At 43.4% G+C, this 11,274-nt stretch overlaps 1 long non-coding RNA gene across 1 annotated transcript; it reads right to left on the bottom strand.

Annotated features, from left to right (window-relative positions):
- Window positions 1-927: 927 nt before the first annotated feature.
- LOC125148735 (uncharacterized) lies at window positions 928-2,057 on the bottom strand. The gene is made up of 3 exons (XR_007145678.1): window positions 1,921-2,057; window positions 1,705-1,764; window positions 928-1,048 (listed from the first exon to the last, which is right to left on the bottom strand). It is a non-coding gene; the product is annotated as an uncharacterized LOC125148735 (long non-coding RNA).
- Between the last annotated feature and the right edge of the window lie 9,217 nt (window positions 2,058-11,274).

Here is an 11,274-nt window from a genome sequence, read left to right as displayed (position 1 = left end):
GTCTTTTACTAAAGATAATGAGATAAGTCTGTGCCTACGTGGCTGATGAAGCCCCAGGAATGGGCATGTTTGCCTTCACACAGCCAGACAAGGATCTTACACTGCAGCTTTGGAGGCCTTGGATTGGGCCTCGTAGCTCCAACTCTGGGGGTAAATCATTCGTACTTTACCAGGCTGTGAATGAAGTCTTGCCCATAACATCGGTTGGCTTTAGACGGACTCAATCCCATTAGTTTCTGATCCTCTTCTGTTTATGGATGTTGTTCACCAAAGCACCGGTTCTAGTCCTGATCCTGGAATCAGTTCTAGAAGATTAATTCACATACAAAGTTTCCCCTGGACCCTGTCGGCCCCTGGCCCTGTCTTTGTATCTCAGGTCACTTATTTTCTTGGCTTCGAACACCCTTATCTGTCCTTCCCAATCTACCCCCAGGCCCCCATGCAGGCACCGCGGCCCCTCAAGACCATGCTAATTCTTTCTGTTCCAGCCAGTGGTGGCCTTACAGCCTCTGCAGCAATCAAAATCAATGGGACACGCACATACACGTATGCACCTACACACATGCAGAAACATACAACACATACACACACACACACACACACATATATATACTGTATATACATGAAAGACTAATAGAAATATACAACCCTATATTGTATCATACCTCTCTGATAAGCTTGGAAGCAACTTGAGATCAGGGACGATTTCTCAGACGTTGGTATATATTCGTGCCATGAACTGACATATTTCTTTTTTTAATTTTTTTTAATGTTTATTTGTTTTTCGAGAGAGAGAGAGAGAGAGAGAGAGACAGAGTGTGAGCGGGAGAGGGGCAGAGAGAGAGGGAGACACAGGATCCGAAGCAGGCTCCAGGCTCTGAGGTGTCAGCACACAGCCCGACGTGGGGCTCGAACCCATGAACCATGAAATCATGACCTGAGCCGTAGTCAGACGCTTAACTGAGTGAACCACCCAGGCGCCCCATGACTTGACGTATTTCTAACGCATATTTCCTCTTCAATATTCCAAGGAGAAAACCTTCACCTCCTGTACGAAACAAGAAATATCAGATAAGAAAGAAGAGAAAATAGAATTTCTGGAATTTCCTACTTAAAAATACTGGGATAGTTTCAACAACACACACGATCTCATACAACCTCAGTTGTTTCTAAATGAGATGATTTTCCAAACATATTACCAAATGGTAATCTGGAGTTTGAACTTTAGTCTTGAACCCAATAGAACCGAGCTTGCCGGAAGGAGGAATGTGAGTCCTTTGGGGATGGGGGTGGGAAGGGAGAGCACTGGTGAAAATTAATGCCACTTTTATTTTTAAGAAAGGAGCACATCTGCTCGAATGGCCTGAAGTATGCAAGCAATGAAGTGGGAACAGTGTTATTGGTGCTGTGTGCTTGCCAGGCAGCTGCTACATCCGCCAAGGAAGACATGCTGGAAAGCGTGGTCTAGCCACGTGTCAGAGCCTCACGTGCCCACCACGTGAGCTCTGCAGCTCCTCCCGCAACTGAGTTGTGGTTTATAAGCCACACTGCTGTTCCTCAGGAAGGGTGTATCTACACCATGGGGCAGGGACTTTGGTGGTGTTTTCTCTTGTTGGTTCATAGAACGTGCCAACATTTGTTGCGCCAACAAAGTAGTGGGCAAAGCACAGAAGCAAGAGTTTTAGAAATGGCCTCTGATCTTACCTCTGTCGCTGCGTGTCCCTGGACAGATTGATCAACTTCTCTGGGCTTCAGTTTTCCTTCCTGTAAAACACGGAGATTAAAGATTAAACTTGACTCGTAACTTAAAAAAGAATTTCTCCCTAATCGGTGGAATTCTTCCTTAAAGTACAAGCGTGAATAGAAAACCTTTGTTTATATAGCACACCAAAACAAGGCTGCTGGAATTGTAGGCTGTACCTCGGGTTCACTCTGTTTGGCTCCTTTACCCTTGAGGAGGCCCATGAGGTACTCAAGGGTTTAGGAGAGTTTGAGAACCTGTGAAATGTGCATAATCATATCTGCATAGCGTTCACCGCTGGGGCCCCAATGGTTCATATTTGCCATAATCCTGAGTGGTAGGTGGCTGGGCCAAGGCTGTTCTACCTGTTCAACAGGTGAGGAGAGGGAAGCTTGGAGTTGATGGTGACCCAACCAGTTTGCACACAGCTACCTGGTAGGTTTTTTGGCTGGAATCAAGATCTAGATTTTGTCAAATCCTATGATTCTAAAATCTAGCATGTGCCTATGAAACAAGCAACTATCCATGGCTGAGATAAAACATTGGAAACACTGTAAGTGTCTTGTGTTTTTCCAGATCATTATGGGTGGGAACCATGTGGCCACAATGAGCAGCCCCCTGGGCTCATTAGGGTGAGACCCAGTAGATGGTTATAAATGGCTGAGATGACCTTGATGGATCGTCCGTAGCTTAGAAATGGGCCAACTGTTTGGATATGGCTGCTAATTTTGTGTACTACACGTGTTGTCCTTTTATACATTCGGGTCTGGCCTTCAACTGTCTCCTTTCTGTGAGTTCTCCACCTGCCTTCTTTACACCTCCTCATGCTTTGGGACCTTGGTGAGACCCTTCTGGATTATTCTCCACCCTCCCCAGTCCATAGATGTCTCCTTTCACTTTGTGGAGTCTCTGTGACTCTGCAAGTCTCTCTCCTTTTGCACTTGCCATGCGTTGCCTTACTTTTGAGAGTGAGAGAGAGCTAGGGGAGAAGCAGAGAGAGAGAGAGAGAGAGAGAGAGACAGAGACAGAGAGAGAGAGACAGAGAGAATCTTAAGCAAGCCTGCACTGTCAGTGCAGAGCATGATGTGGAACTTGATCTCATGAACTGTGAGATCATGACCTGAGCTGAGATCAAGAGTTAGATGCTTAACCGACTGAGATACCCAGGTGCCTCTCATTTATTGACTTCTTAGTGAATTCACATCTCATTTTCCTGCCCCAACTATGGGCCCCATGGGTACAAAGTAAGATCTTTGAGGACCCAACTGTCACTTGTGCAGTGCCTTCTGGAGTAAAACAGTCACAGTCCCATTTGGTCCTCATCAGGGATGGTCAGGATGGGGAGCACTGACCTCACTTGCAGAAGATGATCTGAGGCCCTGTTGGCTTGTGCTTTTAGTCATCTTTGCGACACTGAGCGGAGCATACTGTGTGACACAAAACTGACATCTCATGGGAAAATAATATGGCTTTTGTTTAATAAAAACACAAAAGATACTCAGAAGCCCCAGTGCTCCGTCAGTCATTCCGGTCTCATCCTAACTGGAAGCACAGAAGGAGGCAGACGTGACAGTGGTTGGGGAAGCAGGTGTGAGGCTGGAAAGCCCGAGTCACAGGCGGAGCTTGGGCAGACAGGACCGCCCTGCATAGAACCTCCTTTCTCTCCCACCTCTACCCTTCCCCCTGTGATTCCACGATGTGGTACCTTCTCAGAACAGCTCCCTTCTGACTAAATCCTACCCCTCCCATTAAAAGCATATTTAAACCTCCCTTTCTTAAAACAGGCAAATATACAAACTTTACTGATGGGACTTTCCCTTCAAGCTGAAGGCAGATCTCCTGCCCCTACCGTGTTTCTCCCACTGGGCTATAGCATTCCGTGCTTTACCTTTCAAGGACGCCCGGGCAAATATCATCAACATTTCTACTTTATATCCTAGAAACCTGAGTCTCAGAGAGGTTGAACAAATTGTCCAAGGTCACATGCTTATGGCAGTTTCAGGGTCAAAATGCAAACCTAGGTGGGTCTTATTCTAAACTCAGGCTCTTCTCTAAATCCCAGGGCTGCATTTATGCCAGATGCCGATGACCCCTCATAGGCTGTGCTCTAACCAGTCATGCTCTAGATCCCAGGTCAAACTAGCCAATATCATACCTGTTTTTAGAGAAAGATTTTCCTAGTTGGCCCCATCTTTTCCTGAGTAACTTCTACCAAATCATTGTGGCTTCTCCCCTCGGAGAGTAACATAACTACATAGTAGAGCATAGTTCATATCTCCAAATTCTCTAGGTTCAAAGTCTGATAATTTGGATTCTAGCAGGTTTTAGGGCAGTTCAGGATCATTTACAGCTAGAATAGAAAAGGATGATGGGGATCTGGGCTTCCTCATTGTTTAAGTTAAGATTTTTTTTTTAGTTTATTTATTTATTTTGAGAGAGAGAGAGAGAGAGAGAGAGAGAAAACACATGAGTCGGGGAGGGGCAGAGAGGGAGGGAGAAAGAATCCTAAGCAGGTTCTGCACTGTGATCCTGAAGCCCAACTCGGATCCCACAAACTGTGAAATGATGACCTGAGCTGAAACCAAGAGCCAGACACTTAACTGACTGAGTCACCCAAGTCACCCAGGTGCCCAGGTTTCAGATCTTTGTTACAAGGAAGGAAAGAGACTTGGCCCAGGTCACACACACATGAACCAGCAGAGAGTCATGGCCAAAACTCAAGCCTCCCCATTGTCTGCACTGCTCAGACTGCTCAGACTGGCCCTTTGGAAAGTTAATTGAAAAGAGAAAGGCCAGTTTTCAGGAGTCCTGTGGCTTGGCTGGGAATGCAAATAGCTTCAGAGAGGAAATGAAGACTAGTCTATGTTTGAGACACAAGTCCCAAAGGGAAGTTCAAGTCCCGAAGCTGGAGTTTCTTAAGATCTTCAAATTCACAGAGCAGGCCCAGTCATGTGGTGTCTATGACCTTGGGGTAACAATTCATAAATGTGAACTTGACCAAGGCACTTTATGCCATCTGCCTCTAGGGAGCTCCGCACACAAGGGAAAGCTCCAAGTGAAGCCACTGGGCCTTCTGGGCCCAGTCCCCGCACCTCGAAATCTTTGTGTGTGGGACCTCAGATGCCAAAGTAGAGAGGGATAAGGGCCTTTGGTCCTGAGAGCTGGTGCTCATGACGCATTCCCGCGACACATGGTCCGTGACTAATTTGGCAACGCACATGAAAGGGGCTGATTTTGCAACATTTGATTTCTTGTGTGCCTAGTGTCTTCTGAATGGTCAGCCATTTCACTTCATGTGACCGTGTTGCGTAAGGAACATCTGGCTGGGCACATACACTCACTTTTCCACACGGAGACCAGGCGGCCCCACATCCTGCTGGGGCGCCTGTCCTGCCACGCACTGAGGGGTTGCTTGGGCACACAGTGAATGTGTCAGGAACAAGACATTCCCCTCTCTAGCAAGGATGGGGAAAGTACCTGTGTTGTGAACTTGGAGGACTGTAAACAAAAATTTATTTGTTCGTCTAAAAACATGTGTACGTACCCCACTTCACACAGAGTGAGGGACGAGGCACGCGTGCGCCCTGCCTTCTTGGCACTTGTAACTTTGCAGGGAGACTAGGAAAAGCTTGATTCTGGCCTTGTATTCTGAGCATGTGCAAAACCAGCTGGCCGGTCAGAACTATCTGTCCTCAAGGTCACTGGCCCTTTAGCCTCTTGTGCTCTCAGACCGTGAAGTCTTGATTTTTCCGCATGACTACTGTACTCAGAGTTCTCTTGAGCTTCTCCACATTGCACTGGTACCTCCTTGCTAGAAAAGTTACCTCCTTTGAAAATCAAAGGTAACAGCCTACCTGCTTTTTTTTTTTTTAAGTAAATTTTATGGAGGTATAACAAAGTGAACAAATCCTAAATGTACAATCCGAGGGGGTTTTGCATGTAAAAACACCCATGAAACTGACCCCAAACTAAGACACTGACTATTTCCAGAACCCCTGGAGCCCCTCATTCTCCTTCCCTGATGCAAATATGCTCCCCACCAGGGTACTGCTTTTTCAGTCCCTTGTATGCCAGGACACATGGGGATGTCTCTAAAGTGACTTTGACACTTTTAATCTCCCTTCAGCAGAGAGAAAAGACTTCGGCTCAGGCTGTCAGCAAGCTCAGCTACGGTTAAGTAACTAGCTCCCTCCATCCTTCCTTCCTTCCTTCCTTCGTTCCTTCCTTCCTTCCTTCCTTCCTTTTTCTCTCCCCCCCTTCCTTCTTTTCATGTTGCTAATGGCAGTAATGAAATATAATTTTCATACCATAAAATCCACCCTTTTAAAGTGTGCAAGTCTATGTCTTTTAGATTAGACTGAATGCATTCAGTGTGGTAAAGCTGTAGACCTTTTTTAGGATACTCACAGAGTTCTGCGACCATCCACTATCTTTTTTTTTTTTCATGTGTTATATTTATTTTTAAAAGTGTGAGACACAGAGCACACGTGGGGAAGGGGCAGAGAGAGAGAGAGAGGGAGACATAGAATCCAAAGCAGGCTCCTGGCTCTGAGCTGTCAGCACAGAGCCCGATGTGGGGCTCAAACTCACTACCCGTGAGATCATGAGCTGAGCCCAAGTTGGATTAACCGACTTAGCCACCCAAGCACCCCGACCATTCACTATATTATTCTAGAACACTTTTATCATCCCCCAAAGAAAGCCAGTACTCCTCAGCAGTCACTTCATATTCCCACCTTCCTCATTCATGGGCAACCACTAATCTACTTTCTGTGTTTATGAATTTGCATATTCTGGACATTTCACATAAGTGGAACCATACATGTGGCTTTTATAGTAGGCTCCTTTCACTTGACATAGTGCTTCAAAGTTCATCCATGTGACAATATGTATAGGTGCTTCATTTCTTTTTATGACCGAATAATATTCCATTGTTATGGATATGCAATATTTTATCAGTTTGTCAGTTGATGGACATTTGGATTGTTTCCGGATTTTGGATATCATGCATAATGCTGCTATAAACACTCATGGGTAGGTTTTTGTGTTGACGTGTGTTTTTAACTCTCTGGGGCATTAATAGATCATATCATAATTTTACGTTTAACATTTTGCAGAACTGCCAGTTTTTTAAAAGGGGCTGCATCATTTCACAATCAAACTGGCAATGTGGAAGAGTTCCAGTATTTCCACATCTTCACCAATGTTTGTTATTATTCGTCTTTTTTATTTTATAGTAGGCATGAGGTGGTAACTCATTGTGTCTTGCATTTCTTTAAGGACTAACGATTATAAATGTCTTTTCAGGTGCTAATTAGCCACTTATACTTTATTGATTATTTATTTAATGTTTCTTTATTTTTGAGACAGAGAGAGCAGGGAGGGGCAGAGAGAGAGGGAGACACCGAATCCGAAGCAGGCTCCAGGCTCTGAGCTGTCAGCACAGAGCCCAACGCGGGGCTCGAACCCACAGACCACGAGATCATAAACTGAGCCAAAGTCTCAGCGGTGCCCCTGACACTTATACTTTAGACGATGTGTACAGAAGTGTCTATTTAAGTTGTTTAGCTGTTTTTTAATGGGTTATTCTCTTTTTCTTTTTGAATTGTAAAAGCTTTTTATATATTTTGGATTGTAGACCCATAAGAGATATATGATTTGCAATTATTTTCTCCCAACCTTTAGATTGCTTTTCCTTTTTTACATTGGGTCTTTTGAAGCACAAAGGTTTTTAATTTTGATAAAATTCAATTTATTTTTTCTTTTGTTGCTTGTGCTTTTGGTGTCATATCCAAGAAACATTACCTGATCAAAAAACACTGAAATTGATTCCTATGTTTCCTTCTATGGGTTTTTATATTTTAACTCTTAAATTTAGGTCTGTGATGCATTTTGAGTTAATTTTTGTGTATGGTGTACAGTGGGAGTCCAACTTCATTACATTGCATGTAGAGATCCAGTTGTCCCAGCACCATTTGTCATAAAGACTGTTCTTTTCCCAGTGAATCGTATTGGCACTATTCTCAAAAATCAATTGACTATAAATGCAAGAATATATTTCTTGACTCTCAATTCTATTTCTTTGATCTATATGTTCATTCTGTAAGTCTATGTATATGTCTATCCAATATGACAAGTCTTGGATTACTGGTGCTTTGGAGTGAGTTTTGAAATCAAGAGTGTGATTCCTCTAACTTTGTTCTTTTTTTTTTCTTTAAGATTATCTTGGCTATTCTAGGTACTTTGCATTTTCACATAAATTTTAGGATTAGTTTGTCAATTTCTGCCAAAAAAAAAAAAAGGCAACTGGTATTTTGATAGAGATCGTGTTAAATTTCTAGCTCACTTGGGGCCCTTGGGTGGCTCAGTCAAACATCCAACTTCAGCTCAGGTCATGATCTCGCAGTTCATGAATTCAAACCCCGCCTTGGGCTCTGGGCTGACAGCTCGAAGCCTGGAGCCTGCTTTGGATTCTGTGTCTCCCTCTCTTCTGACCCTCCCCCAGTTGCATTCTGTCTCTTTCTCTCTCTCCCTCAAAAATTAACATTAGGAGCACCTTGGTGGCTCAGTGGGTTGAGCGTCCGACTTCGGCTCAGGTCATGATCTCATGGTTCGTGAGTTCAAGCCCCACGTCAGGCTCTGTGCTGACAGCTCAGAGCCTGGAGCCTGCTTCAGATTCTGTGTCTTCCTCTCTCTCTCCCTCTCCCCTGCTCTCACTTTGTCTCTCTCTCTGTCTCTCTCTCTCTTGAAAATGAATAAAAATTTTAAAAATTTTAAAAAATAAAAGTTAAAAAATATTAAAAAAAGATCTGTAGCTCACTTTGTTGACCACTGCTATCTTACCAATACGAATAGTTCCAATCCATGAACATGGGATGTTCCACTTATTTAGGTCTTTAATCTCTTTCAGCGCTGGTTTGTACTTTTTGGTGTATACATCTTGTACTTCCCTTGTTATACTTATTCTGAACTGTTTTAGCCTGTCTTCTTGAGCACCTGCCTCAGGTTCTTAGCTTTTCCTTCAGTGTCTAGTGTCTAGAAGTGAAAGCCAGGCACTATTTTCCGTGCTACGAGTCTTTGTGGCTTCAAATGTTTAGTGCCCTCTCCTAAATTTAAACAGGGCATCCTTAGCAGTCCACAATTCTGTTCCATAGTCAATCTAGGTGAACAAACAACTGCCACTGTGACAGGTAACTGACATGTCAAAGCTAGACTTTGGCCTGTCATTTTAGAAGACTGGCAGCTTAACTTAGTGGACAAGGTGGAAAGCTGTAAACATGGTTACGAAGCTCAGGCCCTACTTTGCTACGGCCTTGTTGGTTAACATATTTGTTCATATGATAATCCATTTGCCAAAAATATAAGTGTCCGCATGAAGGTTATTACTAATGCACCAAATTCAGCATGTCGAAATGCATGAAGTAAATGTTGGAGAATCGCATCCAAATACAGTATCTGAGAGTTCATCTTGTGGAATTTAAAAATTATCCTAGCTGTGTGAATAAGTGCACTCTCTTCATTACTTTATGTACTGCTAGGTCATTCGATGTTTTTTTTTAATTTTTTGGGGGCGCCTGGGTGGCTCAGTCGGTTAAGCAGCCGACTTCGGCTCAGGTCATGATCTCGCAGTCTGTGAGTTCAAGCCCCGGGTCGGGCTCTGTGCTGACAGCGCAGAGCTTGGAGCCTGTTTCGGATTCTGTGTCTCCCTCTCTCTGACCCTCCCCTGTTCATGCTCTGTCTCTCACTGTCTCAAAAATAAATAAAATGTTAAAAAAAAATTAAAAAAAAAATAAATTTTTTTTTTACATTTATTTATTACTGAGAGAGAGACAGAGAGCATGAGCAGGGGAGGGGCTGAAAGATGGAGAGACACAGAATCCAAAGCAGGCTCCGGGCTCTGAGCTATCAGCACAGAGCCCGACACGGGGCTCAAACTCACAAACCGTGAGATCATGACCTGAGCCAAAGTCGGACGCTCAACCGACTGAGCCACCCAGGTGCCCCCCATTCGATGTTTTTAACGAGCACCTTTTATGTACTAATCCTCTGTACTAGGTACTGAGGACACAAAGATGAAGAAGACAGTATTTGCCTTCAAGAGGTGTAAAATATAATAATTAAAAAAAGACATCTGCACAAAATTGTGATATGAGATATAAAACAATAGATAAAATGTAACCTGAAGGCAGAAGGCTGAGAGACTTATTTATATTAATGTGGCCAAAAAAGTCGTCCTGGTAGTGGAAGCATTTGAATTGCATCTCAAAGAATGAAATGAATTTAGCCAACAGACCTGAGGTTAGGAGCGGAGAAGGCATCACCAACAGAAGAAGTGGATGAAGGAAGGAAGAGGCACAAGACCACAGTGTGTATTGCAAAGACATCAGAGTGACCCAGTGTGTGGCTGGAGCATAGGGTGAGGGATGGGACAGAAGCAACTGGCCGCTCTCCAGAAAACATGCTGCACAGTAAGTTCACCCCAAAATGCACACTGATCCCAGGACTTCTGTGTGGCCAGGAATGTCTCCTTTAAATAAATTTGTAGTTAAAAGGCTGAGTCTCAGTAATCAGACATCTACCTAAAATCCTACCATATAATCTCACCGGTGGATGGGGTATTTTTCTGTCCAAGATATTAAATTATATTGTTTACTGCTAAAATTATGCACCTCCCAGCCTCCCTCATGGCTAGATGCAGCCCCGTAACCAAGATCTGGATGATGATATGTAGGAGGAGGTATTGTGCGGGACTTCCAGAAAATCTTTTCAAAAGGAGGTGTTTGCTTTGCTTTTCTTTTTTTTTCCCCCTGTTTCTTCCATTGCACAGCCTGGAATATGGATATTACAGCTGGAGCTCTTGCAGCCATCTTATGCCCTTAAGATGAAGGTCAGGCACTAGAGAGTGTGATGCAGAGGTTAGTAAGGGACCTGGGCGGTAATTAACTGTGGAGTCCTGAAATACCTTCCCTTCGGGTTTCTCTCTGAAAGAAAAATAAACTCGTTTCGTGTTTATGCCTTTAAAGCTTTTAAAGCTTTTCTGTTATGGGTAGCTGGACTTGATCCTACTTGATAAGCGTGACGTAAGCAAGATTTAAGCCAGGTATTTCGATGTCAAAGTCCTCGAGTCCACCCACCACTCTGAGGAATTTTAACACGTATGTGCATAACATTTTCTGTATGTAAACTGTGTTTTAATAATTCACTGGATATGTAAGAAATCGACTCCTCTAAAGTTGGATAAAATGTAGTGCTTTTAAAAAATCACAATCATAACCTTTTGAGGAAGTACTTATGTCTCTGGGTAAGAGGGTATATATGAGTATGTTTGGCTGAATATCTCTTGTAAAAACGGGATAAAATGTAAGGTGATACTTTCATGCAATCACATTAAAAAAATACTGTCTAGGCAGTTAAATTCTAACTGCTGAGCCCAGTGGACTCACAATAAAGTTTATTTAACATGCACTATATTTTCTGTCTATAACAAAATCAAACATAAGGCATAAATCACACTAATGTCAAAATTATTAAAT

Source organism: Prionailurus viverrinus, chromosome D3, assembly GCF_022837055.1.
Source record: "Prionailurus viverrinus isolate Anna chromosome D3, UM_Priviv_1.0, whole genome shotgun sequence".
Lineage (NCBI taxonomy): Eukaryota > Metazoa > Chordata > Mammalia > Carnivora > Felidae > Prionailurus > Prionailurus viverrinus.
Note: the sequence above shows the minus strand (reverse complement) of the source record. Positions and strands in the feature narration are given on the sequence as shown.